This window comes from Cherax quadricarinatus, chromosome 12, assembly GCF_038502225.1.
Source record: "Cherax quadricarinatus isolate ZL_2023a chromosome 12, ASM3850222v1, whole genome shotgun sequence".
Classification (NCBI taxonomy): domain Eukaryota; kingdom Metazoa; phylum Arthropoda; class Malacostraca; order Decapoda; family Parastacidae; genus Cherax; species Cherax quadricarinatus.
The window spans coordinates 30,184,520-30,209,010 of NC_091303.1; the positions used below are offsets into that span (position 1 = coordinate 30,184,520).

Below are 24,491 nucleotides of genomic sequence, written 5' to 3' on the forward strand. Positions count from 1 at the left end.
TGGATTGTGTGGAGGTGGATGGGGTGGAGGTGGATGGAGTGGAGGCGGATGGAGTGGAGGTGGATGGGGTGGAGGTGGATGGAGTTTACGTGGATGGAGTGGAGGTGGATGGAGTGGATGTGGATGGAGTGGAGGTGGAGTGGAGATGGATGGGGTGGAGATGGATGGGGTGGAGGTGGATGGGGTGGAGGTGGATGGAGTGGAGGTGGATGGAGTGGATGTGGATGGAGTGGAGGTGGACGGAGTTTAAGTGGATGGGGTGGAGGTGGATGGAGTGGAGGTGGATGAAGTGGAGGTGGATGGAGTGGAGGTGGATGGAGTGGAGGTGGATGGAGTGGAGGTGGATGGTGTGGAGGTGGATGGTGTGGAGGTGGATGGAGCGGAGGTGGATGGGGTGGAGGTGGATGGAGTGGAGGTGGATGGATTGGAGGTGGATGGTGTGGAGGTGGATAGAGTGGAGGTGGATGGAGTGGAGGTGGATGGGGTGGAGGTGGATGGAGTGGAGGTGGATGGAGTGGAGGTGGATGGAGGTGGATGGAGTGGAGGTGGATGGAGTGGAGGTGGATGGTGTGGAGGTGGATGGTGTGGAGGTGGATGGTGTGGAGGTGGATGGGGTGGAGGTGGATGGGGTGGAGGTGGATGGAATGGAGGTGGATGGGGTAGATGTGGATGGAGTGGAGGTGGATGGGGTGGAGGTGGATGGGGTGGAGGTGGATGGAGTGGAGGTGGATGGAGTGGAGGTGGATGGGGTGGAGGTGGATGGGGTGGAGGTGGATGGGGTGGAGGTGGATGGAGTGGAGGTGGATGGAGTGGAGGTGGGTGGAGTGGAGGTGAATGGGGTGGAGGTGGATGGAGTGGAGGTGGATGGTGTGGAGGTGGATGGAGTGGAGGTAGATGGAGTGGAGGTGGATGGGGTGGAGGTGGATGGAGTGGAGGTGGATGGAGTGGAGGTGGATGGTGTGGAGGTGGATGGAGTGGAGGTGGATGGAGTGGAGGTGGATGGGGTGGAGGTGGATGGAGTGGAGGTGGATGGAGTGGAGGTGGATGGGGTGGAGGTGGATGGGGTGGAGGTGGATGGAGTGGAGGTGGATGGAGTGGAGGTGGGTGGAGTGGAGGTGAATGGGGTGGAGGTGGATGGAGTGGAGGTGGATGGTGTGGAGGTGGATGGAGTGGAGGTGGATGGAGTGGAGGTGGATGAAGTGGAGGTGGATGGTGTGGAGGTGGATGGAGTGGAGGTGGATGGTGTGGAGGTGGATGGAGTGGAGGTGGATGGAGTGGAGGTGGATGGAGTGGAGGTGGATGGAGTGGAGGTGGATGGAGTGGAGGTGGATGGGGTGGAGGTGGATGGAGTGGAGGTGGATTGAGTGGAGGTGGGTGGAGTGGAGGTGAATGGGGTGGAGGTGGATGGAGTGGAGGTGGATGGTGTGGAGGTGGATGGAGTGGAGGTAGATGGAGTGGAGGTGGATGGGGTGGAGGTGGATGGAGTGGAGGTGGATGGAGTGGAGGTGGATGGGGTGGAGGTGGATGGAGTGGAGGTGGATGGAGTGGAGGTGGATGGGGTGGAGGTGGATGGGGTGGAGGTGGATGGGGTGGAGGTGGATGGAGTGGAGGTGGATGGAGTGGAGGTGGGTGGAGTGGAGGTGAATGGGGTGGAGGTGGATGGAGTGGAGGTGGATGGTGTGGAGGTGGATGGAGTGGAGGTTGATGGAGTGGAGGTGGATGGGGTGGAGGTGGATGGAGTGGAGGTGGATGGAGTGGAGGTGGATGGTGTGGAGGTGGATGGAGTGGAGGTGGATGGGGTGGAGGTGGATGGGGTGGAGGTGGATGGAGTGGAGGTGGATGGAGTGGAGGTGGATGGGGTGGATGTGGATGGGGTGGAGGTGGATGGGGTGGAGGTGGATGGAGTGGAGGTGGATGGAGTGGAGGTGGGTGGAGTGGAGGTGAATGGGGTGGAGGTGGATGGATTGCAGGTGGATGGTGTGGAGGTGGATGGAGTGGAGGTGGATGGAGTGGAGGTGGATGGATTGCAGGTGGATGGTGTGGAGGTGGATGGTGTGGAGGTGGATGGAGTGGAGGTGGATGGTGTGGAGGTGGATGGGGTGGAGGTGGATGGGGTGGATGGGATGGAGGTGGATGGGGTGGAGGTTGTGTTGTGGTGTTACATTCACTCCCACTTTGTGGTGTTACATTCACTCCCACTCTGTGGTGTTACATTCACTCCCACTCTGTGGTGTTACATTCACTCCCACTCTGTGGTGTTACATTTACTCCCACTCTGTGGTGTTACATTCACTCCCACTCTGTGGTGTTACATTTACTCCCACTCTGTGGTGTTACATTCACTCCCACTCTGTGGTGTTACATTCACTCCCACTCTGTGGTGTTACATTCACTCCCACTCTGTGGTGTTACATTCACTCCCACTCTGTGGTGTTACATTCACTCCCACTCTGTGGTGTTACATTCACTCCCACTCTGTGGTGTTACATTTACTCCCACTCTGTGTAGTTACATTCAATCCCACTCTGTGGTGTTACATTCACTCCCACTCTGTGGTGTTACATTCACTCCCACTCTGTGGTGTTACATTCACTCCCACTCTGTGGTGTTACATTCACTCCCACTCTGTGGTGTTACATTCACTCCCACTCTTTGTGTTATGTTTGTTACAATTCTCAAAACTAATTGCCACATTTTTCTTGTTACACTCTTGACCTCATTTTAAGATCTTTCACTCCCTGGTCTCACTTGTCAACTTCTACGAGTAACATATGTATGCTCGTTTCTTCCAAAGCGGTAATCAGTCCCTCAGTCTTGAGTCGATGTAATCAGTCCATCAATCTTGAAAAGAATACAGTATATGTGCGAAGAAGTGGCTTATATACTGTAGGCAGATAATAAGGTGCAGCAGTCGTAGATGGTAACACATTTCTCCTTTGTATGGACTGATGAAGCCACTGTGTGGCGAAACGTTTCCTCATTAAAGATACCCAAGAGTTGCACATGTGTCTAATTTATCACCTTGTCGGTTCTCTGTACCATTCATCTACAATGCATGAACGTGATGTAGAGTTTGTGCTAATGTCAGATTTATAATTTGGTATCCCGGAAGGGATACCTTTTAAGTAGTTGCTTGAATTTTTTTTTTCTCTAAACTTTAGCTTATAACTTGAGAACGCCTCAACGTTGTTCGCTGTACAGGAAGAAGACTTCGTGCAACTGTTATATAACCAACATACTCCAATAATATTTCTAGTCCTCTTATAGGAGGCACCAGGGTTGCAAGTTATCACATTATCTTGTGATAACTTGAGATAGTCTCTCCTGATCGGCTTCAAACTTCCAATATTATTTTGTCATACTTATTGGAAGATTTGATATTTAGTGGACTGTGTAGACACCAAATATTGTATCACATCAGCCAACCCTTCAAGGTATTCCCTTGAAGAGTTCTGCTGCGACATAGCCCTTCAAGGTATTCCCTTCAAGAGTTATGTGACGCGACATAGCCAGCTTTAGTTCCCACACTGTGTCATACATAGAGAAGCAGCAGCACACTGCGGATGTACCCTGAGTGATGGGGACACCCTGATGTCCCCATCACTCAGTTCTTCACCTGTAACCGTTCATCCACTCCACCTCCACCACCCTCACCCCCCCCCCCTCTTCCACCTCATACTCAACCCAGCTACAACTCTGCCCATCCTACAAACTAGATGTAGTTACGTCGCTACGCAATCCGGTAATGGTGTACCTGTATTCCATAAGCTCAGCCCTCTCTACCTCGATGGCCCTTAAGGGAGGTTCCTTGACGTTAGTGAAGGGCTCTTGATCTAGGGAATTGGATCTGTGCCCCGGTTCCCTGAATTGAGCAGGAATACCTTCCATTTCCCCCTACATGCGCTGTATAGTCTTACGGGTTTAGCGCTCCCCCATGATTATAATAATCTATCTGGATGGATGGAGTAGCAACAGTAGCTGGAGGTCAAATAAATGTAATACAGCAAAATGTAAAAATATATAGAAATGTATGTATGAATGTGTATATGTAATATGCACACATACATACACTTCGTATGTGTATATGTGCGTATGGATATGTGTGTGCTTAGGTATGCGTGTGTGTGTATATGAATGCAGGTACATATGTACACTATTGTGTGTGTGTGTGTGTGTGTGTGTGTGTGTGTGTGTGTGAGTGTGTGTGTGTGTGTGCAAGAACGGATGCTTACTTGTGATTCTATACACATATGCTTATGTATGCATGTGCACATGTGTATGTGTATGTATTGCATCTCCGAATGTATGAAAGTATGTATTCATGTACGTATATGTACACCTTCTCATAAGAAAGCCCGTACATAGATCTGTGTGAACACATATATGTATAATAAATAGTTTATATTCAGCTTAATACTTAATATTATTTAAAGATTATAGAAAAAATTACCCTCTGAAGAGGGGCTGAAAAATACTTTACTGTCTCACAATGTGACGGGACGGAGGAACGAAACCTTGTAAAGGTAACTTTTAATTCTGATAGATCTATTTAACTTTCCAGTATGATAGACCTATTTTTTTAGTCTGATATGTCAAGTGGGTTTTCGATAACGTGGATGGGGTAAGAATACTCATGTAGGCTGGTAGTACGTATAATATAATGGAAAGTGTGGGAAGCGCCAACAGCCGACCTGCCTCTCTCTGCTCCCTATCTTCGACTGACTCTCAAGTGCCTATGGGTGAGGGGTGTTTGAAATCCTGCTATGGTCAGCAGCAATATGAATAATCAGTCAGTGACTCACGCAGACAGTTGGTAGTGAGTCATCTACTGGTACACTGGTTACTGGTAACTGGTTACTAGGAACTGGTACTACTACTGAGAGCTCGGCGACGCTAACGTATGTCATCCCGAAATACAACTAATACAAACTAGAGATGGCAGGTGTACGGCTTGGGCTGATTCTATACAATGTCAAAGTACACAACAATTGAACATTATAACATATATAAGTAGAATATTGGAATGGAAGCTTACGTAATTGAAACTGTAATAAAACTGTAATGCAATACAAGGTATAATATAGCACAACTCATCGAATGAAACTCAACATTGGGATTACACAATAGAAGTGATAAAAAAAAATTTGATCGATCGATCTGTATTCATGTGATCTACGGATTCTGAGGAAGGAATATATACAAAGAAAGAAGTGTTTAACAGAAAGGCAGATTCGGTGCACTCAAATCTAGACTGTTAACTCTCAGAATTCAGAGAGAACTTGAACACACAAAAAAAATTCTTGAGTACTGATAAGTTGATACTGTAATTATTCATCTATACAGGTTATTTACATTTAACCCCAACTCTGCTAGGGTGAGATTGATATATGCAGAATGGGTGTCATCTCTGGGAGGATCAAACTCTGTTGCACTGGCTAACTCATGCTGTATTTGAGGCAAATCTGAATTGGAAGTAACAAATGATACTTGAGGATTTCTCAATACCTGTTGTGTACGTAGGGAATAACGACATTCAGGTTGATCGTCTGACTGAGTATCAGAGGTAGAGAGTACAGGATCAGGAGGATTGTCCGAGTCTGTCACATTAGTCTGGGTTGGAACATCATTATCATCACATACTAACTTCATATGATCTAAATGCGATTCTTTATACTGACCAATACTAATTTCTCTAACCTTATACTTATTACCAGTGATATGTTCAACTACTCGATAAGGACCAACAAACTTTTGATCAAGCTTAGGCATTGCAGACGTTTTGTTAAAGTTAGTCAGCATAACTCTCGAACCTACTTTGATTTTGGATGGCTTTGCTCGAGTGTTTGCGACTCTTGTAAATTCTGCTTTTGATTTATGAAGTGTTTCACGGATTCTTCTAAAAACACTTTGAGCTAAGCTGGTACGAGTTGCTATGAAATCATCAGGGATGTAATTTGGTTTCGGATTAGAATATAACAACTCATAAGGCAAACATTTATCTACACCGTACAATGCATAATGTGGAGTGTCACCTATAGAAACATTGTAAGCAGAATTTATAGCACACTGCACATCAGGTATAACTTCATCCCAGGTTTCAATGTTGGGATTGATAGTGGCTCTCAAGACATCAAGTACTTTCTTATTGGTACGTTCCACTAACCCATTGCTGGCAGGATGATGAGGAACAATGGTGGATTTAGAGATCTTGTACAAGGTACACAAATTTTCAAGAATCTCATTACAGAATTCACCACCATTATCTGTTACTAGGGACTTAGGGGTGGTATGCCTGCAGATAATGCGTTCTTTAAACGCTTAAGCTACTGTCTCGGCAGTCTTATCTGCAATAGGAACTAACTCACAATATCTGGTGAAATGGTCTACCATAACACATAGATGTTTGTTGCCCTGGAGGGAACATTGGAAATTAGTTAACAGATCTAGCGCAACTCTTTCCCACGGTTCGCTAGTGGTTGGATACACCACTAGATACTACATTTCTTAACATACTCAGAAATATCAGTTGCCATACGAGGCCAAAAGTATTTCAATCTGGCTTGTTTTACTGAATGATCCATACCAGGGTGCGTAACACCTGGTACATCGTGAACTAGCTGTAAGGCTACATTCACTAGTGACTGTGGAATTACTAACTGGTAAACTCTTCTGCTAGGAGTACCCAACTCGGCTGTTTGATACAGTAATTCTTGGTTCATGACAAAGTCACTGATGGGTGCTGGTGGCTTCACAGTCAGAATAAGATCTTCCTGGAGCAGGAATCGAATCACACCAGACCACATGAGATCTGTTCGTTGAGCATTCTTTACATCCTCAGCACTAAATGGAGGGTCTGCAGTTACTATACTAACATGTCGCGATAAGGCATCTACGACTACATTTGACTTGCCAGGTAAGTGTTCAAAGGTGGGATTAAACTCTTGGATAGTCAAGGTCCATCTGGCTAACCTTCCAGTAGGTTGTTTGTTCTGGAATAAAGGTATCAGTGGAGCATGGTCTGTCAAGACATGAACAGAGTACTGATAAATAATGTCTCGGAAGTGCTTTAAATACCATACTATTGCTAAAGCTTCTTGTTCAGTTACTGTATAATTACGTTCAGCCTTCGCAAGGACTCGGCTAGCAAATGCAACTGCGTTGTACTTGCCATCAGTCTTCTGAGCTAGTACGGCACCTATGCCAATAGAACTAGCATCAGTTGTCAGATAGAAGGGATTAGAAAAATCTGGAAATTTCAAAATTGGAGCAGATGTAGCTTTTCTTTTAAAGTTTGGAATGCTCTTTCTTGATGGAAAGTCCAAACAAAAGGAGCATCTTTCTTAAGCAACTCAGAGGAGCAGCTATGGAAGAAAAATTGGCAATGAAAGATCTATAAAAACCTGCTAAGCCCACAAAGGATCTTACGGCATCAGCAGTTTTGGGAGTTGGAAAATTTAGTACTGCAGTTACTTTACTTTGGTCAGTCGTAACCCTTCTAGGAGTGACTACGTGACCAAGAAACTTAATTTCTGATCTGAAAAATTGACATTTAGACAGTTTGACCTTTAAATTGGCTTCTTCAAGCTTACCAAGTACTACATCAAGTCTTTACAAGTGTGTATCCACGTCTTTAGACATGACGATTACGTCATCTAAGTACACCATAAGTGCATTACCTATGAGACCTCTAAAGATATTAGTCATGAGCCTTGAGAACGTGATAGGGGAGGATCGTAATCCAAACACCATACGGAGGAAGTAATAATGACCTGTAGGAGTGGAGAATGCAGTTAGCTCTTGGCTGTTCTCGTGAAGAGAGACTTGCCAAAACCCTTGTAACAAGTCCAGGGTTGAAAAGACTTTGTTATCTCCGATGTTACATAAAAGATCACCCAGTACAGGAAGTGGGAAGCGATCTGGAATAGTTTTCACATTTAACTTCCTAAAGTCAATCACTGGGCGCCAAGTACCATCCTTCTTAGGTACTAGGATCAAGGGCGCATTCCAAGGTGAATTGCTAGGTACAATAACTCCATCATCAAGCATTTGATTGATCAATTCTTCTGCGACAGCAACTTGTGAATGAGGCATTCTGTACGCAGGTATATAGATAGGTCTAGTACCAGGTTCAAGTGGAATACGATGGGACAATAAGTTCGTTATACCCATCTTCTCACCTGGTAAGGCACAGCCGACCTGCCTCTCTCTGCTCCCTATCTTCGACTGACTCTCAAGTGCCTATGGGTGAGGGGTGTTTGAAATCCTGCCATTATCAGCAGCAATATGAATAATCAGTGATTCACGCAGATGGTTGGTAGTGAGTCGTCTACTGATACACTGGTTACTGGTAACTGGTTACTAGGAACTGGTACTACTACTGAGAGATAGACCTATTTATTTTTTCCAGTAGGACAGACCTACTTAATTTTAGAGGCTAATAGACCTATTCATTTTTCCATGCTAACAGATATTTGTTTTCAGTCTGATAGACCTATTTCTTATCTGTTCACAAGAGCATGATGCTCCAAAACTGTTTTTACAAAAGAAAATTAAAGATGACCCAGCCCATTAAATATCAAATTTCCCATTACGACACACTGGTATTGAAAGTTTGAATCCGACCAGCGGAATCATTCTCCAGCAACTGCACAGAATCCAAAGATTCCAAGTTTTACTAATACTGCTAGAATGTCAGTAAACTAGCATCTACACAGCACAAACATATAAGGTATCCTTCTCATCAGATGCATCAGTCATAAGGGTTTGAACCCAAGCAGAAGAAGCGTTCTTTAGATACTGAATGAAAATAATTAACTGTTAAATATAATTGGAAAATTGAGACTTATAAACCACATTAATAATGTTAACCTTCTGTTCAGAATATACACCAGTGGTAAGTTTGAAGCCGATCAGATGAGGCATCGTCCAGTTATCGCACAGAATCCAATGATTCTAAGTTTTTAAGGTTAATAGATTAAAAATTCTGCAACAACATAGATTAAAACTATAGTATATAACAGTTGCTATAAGATGTATTAGTCATAAGCGATTTCAGGTGGTCAGAAGAGGCCAAGGCAAGACAACTCGCGGGGAAAAAGTGCATCATCTTCAAAACTAAATTGACATATTGGCACCTATACACTCCCTGATACCAGTGAAGAGCTCTTCATCCATGGAATGGAAGTTACTCTACCCATCGTTGAATCAAACCTGACTACCTCCCATTATACTAAGCACTTCATGACCCTCTACACTTCCCATTACCTTAACAGTACCTAGATGTGTTCCAGTCACTACATGACCTGGAGTTTACCTGGAGTTTACCTGGAGAGAGTTCCGGGGGTCAACGCCCCCGCGGCCCGGTCTGTGACCAGGCCTCCTGGTGGATCAGAGCCTGATCAACCAGGTTGTTGCTGCTGGCTGCACGCAAACCAACGTACGAGCCACAGCCCGGCTGATCCGGAACTGACTTTAGGTGCTTGTCCCGTGCCAGCTTGAAGACTGCCAGAGGTCTGTTGGTAATCCCCCTTATGTGTGCTGGGAGGCAGTTGAACAGTCTCGGGCCCCTGACACTTATTGTATGGTCTCTTAACGTGCTAGTGACGCCCCTGCTTTTCATTGGGGGGATGGTGCATCGTCTGCCAAGTCTTTTGCTTTCGTAGTGAGTGATTTTCGTGTGCAAGTTCGGTTCTAGTCCCTCTAGGATTTTCCAGGTGTATATAATCATGTATCTCTCCCGCCTGCATTCCAGGGAATACAGGTTCAGGAACCTCAAGCGCTCCCACAACCCCAGCCCTCTCTACCTCAATAAACATCAAGAAGTCTAGTAGCTGTACCTAACAACCATCAAGTCTAGTAACTGTACCTAACAACCATCAAGAAGTCTAGTAACTGTATCTAACAACCATCAAGAAGTCTAGTAACTGTACCTAACAACCACCAAGAAGTCTAGTAACTGTACCTAACAACCACCAAGAAGTCTAGTAACTGTACCTAACAACCATCAAGAAGTCTAGTAACTGTACCTAACAACCACCAAGAAGTCTAGTAACTGTACCTAACAACCACCAAGAAGTCTAGTAACTGTACCTAACAACCACCAAGAAGTCTAGTAACTGTACCTAACAACCATCAAGAAGTCTAGTAACTGTACCTAACAACCACCAAGAAGTCTAGTAACTGTACCTAACAACCATCAAGAAGTCTAGTAACTGTACCTAACAACCATCAAGAAGTCTAGTAACTGTACCTAACAACCACCAAGAAGTCTAGTAACTGTACCTAACAACCATCAAGAAGTCTAGTAACTGTACCTAACAACCATCAAGAAGTCTAGTAACTGTACCTAACAACCACCAAGAAGTCTAGTAACTGTACCTAACAACCACCAAGAAGTCTAGTAACTGTACCTAACAACCACCAAGAAGTCTAGTAACTGTACCTAACAACCATCAAGAAGTCTAGTAACTGTACCTAACAACCACCAAGAAGTCTAGTAACTGTACCTAACAACCATCAAGAAGTCTAGTAACTGTACCTAACAACCACCAAGAAGTCTAGTAACTGTACCTAACAACCATCAAGAAGTCTAGTAACTGTACCTAACAACCACCAAGAAGTCTGGTAACTGTACCTAACAACCACCAAGAAGTCTAGTAACTGTACCTAACAACCACCAAGAAGTCTAGTAACTGTACCTAACAACCATCAAGAAGTCTAGTAACTGTACCTAACAACCACCAAGAAGTCTAGTAACTATACCTAACAACCACCAAGAAGTCTAGTAACTGTACCTAACAACCACCAAGAAGTCTAGTAACTGTACCTAACAACCATCAAGAAGTCTAGTAACTGTACCTAACAACCACCAAGAAGTCTAGTAACTGTACCTAACAACCACCAAGAAGTCTAGTAACTGTACCTAACAACCATCAAGAAGTTTAGTAACTGTACCTAACAACCACCAAGAAGTCTAGTAACTGTACATAACAACCACCAAGAAGTCTAGTAACTGTACCTAACAACCATCAAGAAGTCTAGTAACTGTACCTAACAACCACCAAGAAGTCTAGTAACTGTACCTAACAACCACCAAGAAGTCTAGTAACTGTACCTAACAACCATCAAGAAGTCTAGTAACTGTACCTAACAACCATCAAGAAGTCTAGTAACTGTACCTAACAACCACCAAGAAGTCTAGTAACTGTACCTAACAACCACCAAGAAGTCTAGTAACTGTACCTAACAACCACCAAGAAGTCTAGTAACTGTACCTAACAACCACCAAGAAGTCTAGTAACTGTACCTAACAATCATCAAGAAGTCTAGTAACTGTACCTAACAACCATCAAGAAGTCTAGTAACTGTACCTAACAACCACCAAGAAGTCTAGTAACTGTACCTAACAACCACCAAGAAGTCTAGTAACTGTACCTAACAACCACCAAGAAGTCTAGTAACTGTACCTAACAACCATCAAGAAGTCTAGTAACTGTACCTAACAACCACCAAGAAGTCTAGTAACTGTACCTAACAACCACCAAGAAGTCTAGTAACTGTACCTAACAACCATCAAGAAGTCTAGTAACTGTACCTAACAACCACCAAGAAGTCTAGTAACTGTACATAACCACCAAGAAGTCTAGTAACTGTACCTAACAACCATCAAGAAGTCTAGTAACTGTACCTAACAACCACCAAGAAGTCTAGTAACTGTACCTAACAACCACCAAGAAGTCTAGTAACTGTACCTAACAACCATCAAGAAGTCTAGTAACTGTACCTAACAACCATCAAGAAGTCTAGTAACTGTACCTAACAACCACCAAGAAGTCTAGTAACTGTACCTAACAACCACCAAGAAGTCTAGTAACTGTACCTAACAACCACCAAGAAGTCTAGTAACTGTACCTAACAACCACCAAGAAGTCTAGTAACTGTACCTAACAACCATCAAGAAGTCTAGTAACTGTACCTAACAACCATCAAGAAGTCTAGTAACTGTACCTAACAACCACCAAGAAGTCTAGTAACTGTACCTAACAACCACCAAGAAGTCTAGTAACTGTACCTAACAACCACCAAGAAGTCTAGTAACTGTACCTAACAACCATCAAGAAGTCTAGTAACTGTACCTAACAACCATCAAGAAGTCTAGTAACTGTACCTAACAACCACCAAGAAGTCTAGTAACTGTACCTAACAACCACCAAGAAGTCTAGTAACTGTACCTAACAACCACCAAGAAGTCTAGTAACTGTACCTAACAACCATCAAGAAGTCTAGTAACTGTACCTAACAACCATCAAGAAGTCTAGTAACTGTACCTAACAACCACCAAGAAGTCTAGTAACTGTACCTAACAACCACCAAGAAGTCTAGTAACTGTACCTAACAACCATCAAGAAGTCTAGTAACTGTACCTAACAACCATCAAGAAGTCTAGTCTCTGTACCTAACAACCATCAAGAAGTCTAGTAACTGTACCTAACAACCATCAAGAAGTCTAGTAACTGTACCTAACAACCACCAAGAAGTCTAGTAACTGTACCTAACAACCATCAAGAAGTCTAGTAACTGTACCTAACAACCACCAAGAAGTCTAGTAACTGTACCTAACAACCATCAAGAAGTCTAGTAACTGTACCTAACAACCACCAAGAAGTCTAGTAACTGTACCTAACAACCATCAAGAAGTCTAGTAACTGTACGTAACAACCACCAAGAAGTCTAGTAACTGTACCTAACAACCACCAAGAAGTCTAGTAACTGTACCTAACAACCACCAAGAAGTCTAGTAACTGTACCTAACAACCACCAAGAAGTCTAGTAACTGTACCTAACAACCACCAAGAAGTCTAGTAACTGTACCTAACAACCATCAAGAAGTCTAGTAACTGTACCTAACAACCATCAAGAAGTCTAGTAACTGTACCTAACAACCATCAAGAAGTCTAGTAACTGTACCTAACAACCACCAAGAAGTCTAGTAACTGTACCTAACAACCATCAAGAAGTCTAGTAACTGTACCTAACAACCACCAAGAAGTCTAGTAACTGTACCTAACAACCATCAAGAAGTCTAGTAACTGTACCTAACAACCATCAAGAAGTCTACTAACTGTACCTAACAACCACCAAGAAGTCTAGTAACTGTACCTAACAACCACCAAGAAGTCTAGTAACTGTACCTAACAACCATCAAGAAGTCTAGTAACTGTACCTAACAACCATCAAGAAGTCTAGTAACTGTACCTAACAACCATCAAGAAGTCTAGTAACTGTACCTAACAACCATCAAGAAGTCTAGTAACTGTACCTAACAACCATCAAGAAGTCTAGTAACTGTACCTAACAACCATCAAGAAGTCTAGTAACTGTACCTAACAACCACCAAGAAGTCTAGTAACTGTACCTAACAACCATCAAGAAGTCTAGTAACTGTACCTAACAACCACCAAGAAGTCTAGTAACTGTACCTAACAACCATCAAGAAGTCTAGTAACTGTACCTAACAACCATCAAGAAGTCTAGTAACTGTACCTAACAACCATCAAGAAGTCTAGTAACTGTACCTAACAACCATCAAGAAGTCTAGTAACTGTACCTAACAACCACCAAGAAGTCTAGTAACTGTACCTAACAACCATCAAGAAGTCTAGTAACTGTACCTAACAACCACCAAGAAGTCTAGTAACTGTACCTAACAACCATCAAGAAGTCTAGTAACTGTACCTAACAACCACCAAGAAGTCTAGTAACTGTACCTAACAACCATCAAGAAGTCTAGTAACTGTACCTAACAACCATCAAGGAGTCTAGTAACTGTACCTAACAACCACCAAGAAGTCTAGTAACTGTACCTAACAGCCATCATGAAGTCTAGTAACTGTACCTAACAACCATCAAGAAGTCTAGTAACTGTACCTAACAACCACCAAGAAGTCTAGTAACTGTACCTAACAACCACCAAGAAGTCTAGTAACTGTACCTAACAACCACCAAGAAGTCTAGTAACTGTACCTAACAACCATCAAGAAGTCTAGTAACTGTACCTAACAACCATCAAGAAGTCTAGTAACTGTACCTAACAACCATCAAGAAGTCTAGTAACCGTACCTAACAACCACCAAGAAGTCTAGTAACTGTACCTAACAACCATCAAGAAGTCTAGTAACTGTACCTAACAACCACCAAGAAGTCTAGTAACTGTACCTAACAACCATCAAGATTCCCAAGGAACTAAAATTGGATCCTGTCAAGAGTTACAACAGTTGCAGACCATCTTCAAGATGGTCATTATCTTCAACTCAGCACACTCAACAAGCTTTGCACTTGTAACTAAACACCCTCAAAAAAGACCAGGAGCTATAAATCAACATTCTCAAAAGGCACAGGAGCTAGAAATCAACAAAAGCACTGAAAATATTTATGCGCTAACACACTGAGAAAATGATGAGTTTATTACACATGATACTGCTGTGTGATGTGTCTGCGTGTCTTGGCTGAAACTGCTGTGTGATGTGTCTGCGTGTCTTGGCTGAAACTGCTGTGTGATGTGTCTGCGTGTCTTGGTTGATACTGTTGTGTGATGTGTCTGCGTGTCTTGGTTTATACTGCTGTGTGATGTGTCTGGGTGTCTTGGTTGATACTGCTGTGTGATGTGTCTGCGTGTCTTGGTTGATACTGCTGTGTGATGTGTCTGCGTGTCTTGGTTGATACTGCTGTGTGTTGTGTCTGCGTGTCTTGGTTGATACTGCTGTGTGTTGTGTCTGCGTGTCTTGGTTGATACTGCTGTGTGATGTGTCTGCGTGTCTTGGTTGATACTGCTGTGTGATGTGTCTGCGTGTCTTGACTGATACTGCTGTGTGATATGTCTGCGTGTCTTGACTGATACTGCTGTGTGATGTGTCTGCGTGCCTTGACTGATACTGCTGTGTGATGTGTCTGCGTGTCTTGACTGATACTGCTGTGTGATATGTCTGCGTGTATTGACTAATACTGCTGTGTGATGTGTCTGCGTGTCTTGGTTGATATTGCTGTGTGATGTGTCTGTGTGTCTTGGTTGATACTGTTGTGTGATGTGTCTGCGTGTCTTGACTGATACTGCTGTGTGATGTGTCTGCGTGTATTGACTAATACTGCTGTGTGATGTGTCTGCGTGTCTTGGTTGATAGTGCTGTGTGATCTGTCTGCGTGTCTTGGTTGATACTGCTGTGTGATGTGTCTGCGTGTCTTGAATGATACTGCTGCATGATGTGTCTGTGTCCTGATACTGCTGTGTGATGTGTCTGCGTGTCTTGACTGATACTGCTGTGTGATGTGTCTGCGTGTCCTGACTGATACTGCTGTGTGATGTGTCTGCGTGTCTTGACTGATACTGCTGTGTGATGTGTCTGCGTGTCTTGACTGATGCTGCTGTGTGATGTGTCTGCGTGTCTTGACTGATACTGCTGTGAGATGTGTCTGTGTGTCCTGATACTGCTGTGTGATGTGTCTGCGTGTCTTGACTGATGCTGCTGTGTGATGTGTCTGCGTGTCTTGAGTGATACTGCTGTGTGATGTGTCTGTGTGTCCTGATACTGCTGTGTGATGTGTCTGCGTGTCTTGATTGATACTGCTGTGTGATGTGCCTGCGTGTCTTGACTGATGCTGTTGTGTGATGTGCCTGCGTGTCTTGACTGATAGTGCTGTGTGATGTCTGCGTGTCTTGGCTGATACTGCTGTGTGATGTCTGCGTGTCTTGGCTGATACTGCTGTGTGATGTGCCTGCGTGTCTTGACTGATACTGCTGTGTGATCTCTGCGTGTCTTGGCTGATACTGCTGTGTGATGTGCCTGCGTGTCTTGACTGATACTGCTGTGTGATGAGTCTGCGTGTCTTGACTGATACTGCTGTGTGATGTGTCTGTCTTGACTGATGCTGCTGTGTGATGTGTCTGCGTGTCTTGACTGATACTGTTGCGTGATGTGTCTGTGTGTCTTGACTGATACTGCTGTGTGATGTGTCTGTCTTGACTGATACTGCTGTGTGATGTGTCTGCGTGTCTTAACTGATACTGCTGTGTGATGTGTCTGCGTGTCTTAACTGATACTGCTGTGTGATGTGTCTGCGTGTCTTAACTGATACTGCTGTGTGATGTGTCTGCGTGTCTTAACTGATACTGCTGTGTGATGTGTCTGCGTGTCTTAACTGATACTGCTGTGTGATGTGTCTGCGTGTCTTAACTGATACTGCTGTGTCTGTCTAGACTCCATTTTCCCAGCAAAGACTTAATAAATTTAATTTGTTAATCTTCAATGTGCCATAAAATGATAAGGCTACGTTGTTTTTCAGTTAATTTTAGGTACTTTTAATAATTTCAGTGGCAACACTGACAAACTCAAGGCTGCTAAAACTACCAACAGTTTAATTAACTGTTAAAATAAAATTCGTATATTGGAACCTAAGCAGACCCCGAAACTAGGTTAGATTTTTCCCGCAGAGTTTCCGCTATAAGTTGTGCGGATATGACTGAAAACAATGGTTTTCGGAGAGGATACTCGCTGTCACACCGTAGAAACCAGTTTTCTGAACCTAACACCAGTTAGTCGTCCTCTACGTAAGGTACACTAGTAAAGTTGATACTCGGTTAATAAAACCTGTTAACAATGAAAACCACAGCGGCAGCAGCGGCAGCAGCGGCAGCAGCGGCAGAAGCAACCTCCAAGCTCCGTACTTTTCTCCAACTATCAGAGCCACCAATGCTCCTATGATGACCTAGTTACAAGCAAAACTGCACTACCCAATGTAGCACCCAGAATGACCAAAGATTACCAACAGTGAAACCTACAAATCGAAAATATTAGAGATCAAAGGAAGACTGCCCACAAACCGAAAGCAACACCCCGCTGCCAGCCAAACAACGCAACCCCAAGCTTTGTATAACTACAACTTCTTCTTAACTACAACAATTCCTGTAGTATTATGAGGCGCAATCTAAGAGGAAACAGCACCAAGGCCAGCAAGAAAACACCGAAAAATCAACTATTCAACAAGTGTAGCCAGGAGGACGCCGGCCCAGCAACCACCCCACTCACCACCGCTCAAGGCGACACCACAACAATAACAACAAATATGGCTGCCACCAGCCCATCCTCCCCTCTCTTCCCCGGATTCAACCTACCAAGTAGTCTCTCAGGTATGACCAACGATCCAGATACCCTAAAGACATGCATCTCCACCTTAGTTATTGAAAATATGAATCTTCGAGAGACACTAACAAAACAAGACACCAGGATGACACAACTCGAGAACAGAATCCTCAGTCTTGAACAAAAGTTATCAACACCAGGAATGACTAACTGTGACAAGACCATCCAGTCAGTCATAGATAGCCATACCCAACAAATAATATCTCTTAATACAAAGGTTGAAGAAGCAGTAAAAGAATGGAAGAACAACTTAGATAACCAGTTCAGTGACTACTTTGCTCTCCAAGAAGATAAAACTGAGCAAAATAAACTATCAGACGCAGTAATAGTTAACAGTCCACTTTTTCCCAGTGATATGAACCAAACAAACAGTAAAGAAATTACTCTGCAGATCATAAAGGACCAAACAAGTGTTATTGTACCAGAGTCAGAAATAAAAGAAGCCAGGTTACTAGGATCCCATGGTAGAAAAAGTGTTATGCTTAGATTCCACTCACATGACAGGAAAAAAGACTTAATTATTGCATCTATTAAAGTAAAGAAAGAGGTATACATAAACGAGTGTCTTACCAAAAAACGTCAGAACCTCCTGTATAGAGTCAGAAAACTTAAGCGGGAGAATAATGACACAATACACCAGTGCTTCACACGGGATGGGAAAATTCTAGTTAGGAAAACAAATGTAGGTCAACTGTACACAATCACGAACGAGAATGATCTATCACGATTTCTCAGGGATACTGATCTTACAGAGAATAACTAAATCTCCAACCTAAAAGCCTACGTAATGTAGTGTATGTTTTGCTCCATTATTGTTTAAATCTCGTAGTACAATCTCTTAGTAATTAAATAATCAACTACGTCATTTTGTGATTTTACTAGTAAGCATAAGTCACCTTATCTAATTTTCTTATTTACTATTGTTTGCTTAAATATTAGCTGAATCGATACTTTCTCTGTCCATATTACTACCTATTTTTTTAAATACTATCAATTGATATTACTTACTAAAATTAATAATTACCATTTTTACTATCAATACAATTTACTCTTAACATTTTTGACAACATTTAATAGCCATTACTTGTCTAATTACCTTAACCAGTTTTAATACCACATTTACTATCTTAGAGTACTCTTAATTACCTTGTACTGCCATATAACCTCTAGTATAACTACCAGTGCAATTTTGAAAGAAATAAACATTACTTTTTCACTTATTTTGTAATCATTATTACTTACTAAAATTTTATTAAACACCATATTTACTACCAGTCAATTTTACTTTTGTACATTAATCATTATTTTATACTTCCAATATTATTTTGCTGCCAAATTTCCAAGTTTGTATATTCAACTCCAACCTTTATATTATCCTTTGTACCTGTGAACCTGTGCGCTTGTGTGCCTCTGTACCTGTGTACCTGTCTACCTGTCTACCATCTTACTATCATATTATAACCAAGACATTGCCATTGTTATTTTTTACTTATTATTCTTTTGGTACTTTAATTTGTGAATTTTATTTTGTCAATTTAAATCTAGTTATACTCCTGATCTTGTCAACAACCTATACCAGACTCTAGTGCAATTGCAAGTACCATTTCAATTTGCATTTTTATATTATAAGTTTATATTATAAGTCCTACTCTAAGATTGTTTTCATATCTTAGTGACTATATTGTGTGTGCAATTAGTGTATATTTCAATTATATTATTGTTCAAGGCCCTTAACTATCTTTTGCTAACTAGTACCAACTACCTCATATTTTTTTTTCTACTTTTTTTTTTTTATTATTATTTTGCTACCTTAACTTGCATATTTTATCTTGTCAATTTAAATCTAGTTATACTCTAATTCTTGTAAACAACTTATATAACACAGTGCAATTACAAATGAGAGTCTGGTGCCTTTTTTATATCATTAGATTAAACTCAGTTGTACTATAGCTCATTCTAGCTCAGTACATAGTCAATACCAAATTCATTTTATTAGACCATAGTGTAATTACTAGTGAGAGTCTGGTGCTATTTTTAATTTGTATTTTTATATTATTAGATTAAACCTAGTTGTACTATTTCTCACTCTATGTCAATAAATAGACTATACCAAAGTCATTACATTAGACCTTAGTGCAATTACAAGTGAGAGTCTTGTGCTATTTTTAATTTGTATTTTTATATTATTAGTTTATACCTAGTTGTACTTTAGCTCATTCCAGCACAACACATATACAACACCAACTCCATTATGTGTATTAGTGACTATACTCTACATGACCAAAATGCTATAGCTATACACTTGTCCAAACTTCCCACCACTATAGATATCAATACTAAAACTCAACCCACAACTCAGGATATAAATAACCATAATTTAAACCTAGAAGATGATTGATCACGTTGACCCTGATCTAAACCTCCATAATCTGACACACAATCAAAACCTATTGGAAAGTAACTGCCTTTACTACACAGCATCACAAGCCAGCACTATCCTAAACAATGCTAAAAGTCTATCAGTACTTAACTACAACATTAGGTCCTTAAGCAAACACTATGATGACCTCCTGGCACTCCTTGAATCACTAAAGACACCCTTCTACTGCATTATTCTTACTGAGACCTGGCTTAAGCAGGACATAATAGATATCTACCCTCTACCAGGATACACAGCAATCCACAACTGCAGACCATACCAAGTTGGGGGTGGTATTGCAATCTATTACTCTAACCAATTATCTTGTATTAGCACCACTTGCTTTAGTGATGAATATGGAGAATACATTTTTGCTAATTTTACTGTAAAAAACCTTAAGACGCCTATAACAATCGGTACCATTTACCGGATACCCCACACAAACATCCCAAATTTCAGTGAGAAACTAAAGGCACTAATAACAAACAGACAAATGAATAAGCACCACCTTCTCTTAGCTGGAGACTTCAACATCAACCTTGGCCTACTAGATGATCAGCCTGTAACTGATTTCATCAACAATATGAACAACACACTTCTCATACCAACAATAACTAAACCAACCAGGCTCACTGAAACAAGTGCAACCATAATAGACCACATATGGACCAATATACTAGCCCCCCTTAAATCAGGGATAATCACAGATAGCACTACAGACCACTACCCTACCTTCCTCTTGACAAACATTAGCAAACCACCACTTGAATACAACAAAGTTGCATTTAGACTCCATGATGAGGCCTCAATAAGGAAGTTCACAGCTGACCTAGAGACTGTTGACTGGCCTACAGAATTCTCCAAGGCCAATGGTATTGATGACTGGACAGACATTTTTCTTAACAAATTACTTAGACTATACAACAAACATTGTCCTATAAAAACGAAACATCACAAACAAACGGCTTGGTTGCCCATGGCTAACCAGCACCATTCTGAAATCCATTGATAAAAAACACCAATATGAAAAGCAATATAGACAGGGCTTAATACACAAAGATATTCTTAAACACTATTCATCAGTCCTCACCAAAGTAATAAAGAAAGCCAAACAACTATACTACTCCAGTAGATTCACTGACACAAGAGGAGATATAAAAAAGACCTGGAAAACACTCTCTCAGATTCTAGGGACCCACAAACTGAAAAAAACAAGAATATTGCCCTAACTAAACCTAATGAAACACCACTGCATCCCACTGACACAGCTAACAAGATAAACGACTTCTTCTCAACCATAGGTTCTAATCTCGCCAATAAAATCCCACGCACCAATGCCCATGCCGGGGACTACCTAGATGGGAATTTCCCAAATTCCTTCTATCTTGCTCCAACTGAGCCCATGGAAGTCACCGAGATTATAAAGTCACTTAAAAATAACTCAGGGAATGTGTCTCATGTCCCACCATTATTGTACAAGAGAGCAGCCCATGTCCTCTCGCATGCTATCTCATTACTTTTTAACAAGTCACTAGAAACTAGCACCTTCCCGAAACTACTCAAGACGGCAAGGGTTACACCAATACATAAAGGTGGTGACCCTACAGATTTAAACAACTATAGGCCAATATCAAACTTACCATTGCTATCCAAAATCTTTGAGAAACTCGTGCACAGGAGACTATATTCATTTATAACGGCACAAAACATACTCAACCCCTGCCAATTTGGATTCAGGAAAAATAAAAGCACTAACGATGCAATCATGAAAATGCTAGACCTGCTTTACACAGCATTGGAAAATAAGGAATATCCACTAGGAATTTTTATTGACCTAAGAAAAGCTTTTGACACAGTAGACCACGGCATCCTACTCCACAAACTTGACCATTATGGTATAAGAGGCCATGAGCTTGCATATTTCAAATCTTACCTTACTAATAGGTATCAGTATGTCACCATTAAAGACACAGCATCAACAACACAGCCACTTGATACTGGAGTTCCGCAGGGAAGTGTCCTTGGTCCCCTGCTCTTCCTCATATACATCAATGATCTTCCAACCGTATCTCAACACCTGAACCCCATTCTCTTTGCTGACGACACGACTTATGTCATCTCTCGCCCTAATCTTGCCACCCTCAACACCATTGTTAATGAGGAGCTGATCAAAATATCGACTAGGATGAGAGCCAATAAACTTACGCTTAACACTGACAAAACCTACTACATCATGTTTGGTAGCAGAGCAGGAAATGCGCAAATTAACATTAAGATCGACAACACTCTAATTGCCAGGCATAATGAAGGCAAATTCCTAGGCCTATACCTCGACAACAACCTGAACTTCAGCACCCATATCCAACACATAACCAAAAAAGTATCCAAAACGGTTGGGATCCTCTCCAAGATACGATACTACGTGCCGCAAACTGCCCTTCTCACACTATACCACTCACTTATTTATCCATACCTCACCTATGCTATTTGTGCTTGGGGTTCAACTGCAGCAACACACCTAAAGCCAATAATAACCCAACAAAAAGCCGCAGTAAGAATAATCACTAAATCCCTTCCCTGGCAACACCCCCCCCCCCCCCACTCTTCATAGATCTAAACTTACTCCCTGTTCAGTACATCCACACTTACTACTGTGCAATCTACATCTACAGGACCTTAAATTCCAATATTAACCTTGACCTAAAACGCTTTCTTGATAGTTGTGACAGAACCCACAGGCATAACAGCAGACACAAACATCTCTACGACATTCCCCGTGTCCGACTAAACCTTTACAAAAATTCAATGTATGTCAAAGGCCCTAAAATCTGGAACACCCTACCTGAAAATTCTAAAACTGCAGAAACATTTATCACCTTCAAAACTACCATCAGAAAACATCTTATCTCTCTGATACACCCTGTCAACTAATTACACGAATACCACCTGGTGGTTAACGCTTACACTCACTCACCCATTTGACCATAAACAGAAATATCAATCTCAATCTCAAAATAATGAATCTTAACTAGTCATAAGTTGTCCTGTGATACTCCAATACTGAAACTATGTATAGTGCCAAAACAAAAGCATTCACATTGCTAAACTCACAAACTAGTATTTAGTCACTTAGCCATAATACCAACTTACCTCATAATTTTGTAATATTTTAAACTTAAGATTTAATTTAAGTCTGCCCGAAATGCCTAGCCATGCTAGGTGTTCTAGTGGTACACTGTAATTGTTATTTTACTACATGTAAACAATACAGTAACCAAATTCTGTAAACTCAGCATAGTAATCCTTATAGAGAATAAACTTTGAATTTGAATTTGAATTGAATTTGAATTTGTTGAGAACAATACCACTGAATGATGCTGATCAGAAGAAACATTCACCAGTTAACACAGGAAATCAACAAATCTCATTTGATAAATATAAACCTACACAGACTGAAACTATACTGAATCATTCTCTGGGATGTATCAAAGTTGGAAGTTTGAAGTTTCTCTCCGGAGTCATTCTCAGTTTATAACATATGCAAATTATCACACTATTATTATATAAAATTAGCGAAATGGATCGCAGACACTTAAATAAATATCCAAACTATCCTCTAAGCACCATACATCAACAGTAAAAGTTTGAATCCGACCAGAAGAGAAGTTTTAAAGATATAAAACAGGAACCTTGTAGGAAGACAAAAGACGACAACCACTATAGATACCAGCTTTCTGAAGAGAAATTAACTCTTAAACTGTCCAAACATAGATCTACGTTTTTTCAACATTTGAAGGTATGTAAAAAAAAGTAGATCTTTTTTTTTTACATTTGAAAACGTGTAAAAAAAACTTTGATCTACTTTTTTTTGTTATATTTGAAAATATGTAAAAAAAACGTAGGTCTACTTTCGGAGCACTAAGCACGTGAACGTAGATCTGCTTGGACAGTTCAAGGGTTAAAATGATATTCTTACCACCAGGTCAATATAAAAAAACTTTCAGTGCATATGATTATTTTTCCGAAAAGATATATGTTTTTATGACAATTTAGCTTATCTGAGAAGCTGAACCAGAGGAAGATAGTGAGAGAGTAGACGTAGGGAGAGTGATGGAGACAGGGGTAGAGAAGGGTGACAACTGAAGGGAGAAGGATATAGAAGAATGAGGGAAGGAGGGAGAAGGGTAAAAGATGGAAGCTGAAGTGAGAAAGAGAGAATGAAGGGTAGCAGATGAAGGGATAAGAGTGAAGGAGAGGGAAAGTATTTGTATGAGGAGAGAGAAGGGAAAAGGATGAGGGAGTGTTATACGAGAAGAAATAGAGTAAGGGTGAAGATGCAGGGTGAGTAAAGAGGAGAGAGAAATTTTTATATCAGGTGAGAGTGATGCATAGTTGTGAAATAGAGAGAGAGAGAGAGAGAGAGAGAGAGAGAGAGAGTGCATGTAACCGTCTCTTAACACCTACTGCCCATGTTCATGTAACAGTAAATAGCTACATGATTATTGAGACAATTTTTATGGGTCGCATTTTGTGAAAGGGTCTCGAGGAAGCCATTGAAAACAAGCCATACTGCTTGACTTATTGGGTGTATTGTTGGTTAATAACCCTCCGGGGTTAATAATCAGGATGACTCTTCTTCTTCTTCTTAACCTTCACGGTTAAGAAGATACTGATATGTTTTGAAAATTTAAAATTAATCCCCTAGAGCTCAAAAGATAAAGTAATTATTATATCAAACAATAAAACAATGTAAGCGTCACATTACTCCATAACCACTTTATATAACTCAACCTACGCAAAAGTCTTAGTAGCTGTCACACCGTTCTGACCAGTGTCTTATGCCAGGAAATGTACTGTCTGAGCATACCATTTTAAAAGTA

General features: G+C 41.5%; 1 protein-coding gene across 1 annotated transcript in view; it reads right to left on the reverse strand.

Annotated features, from left to right (window-relative positions):
• The window catches only part of LOC128686615 (uncharacterized), a 212,043-nt gene that overhangs the window by 157,405 nt on the left and 30,147 nt on the right, over positions 1-24,491 (reverse strand). The window lies entirely within an intron of this gene.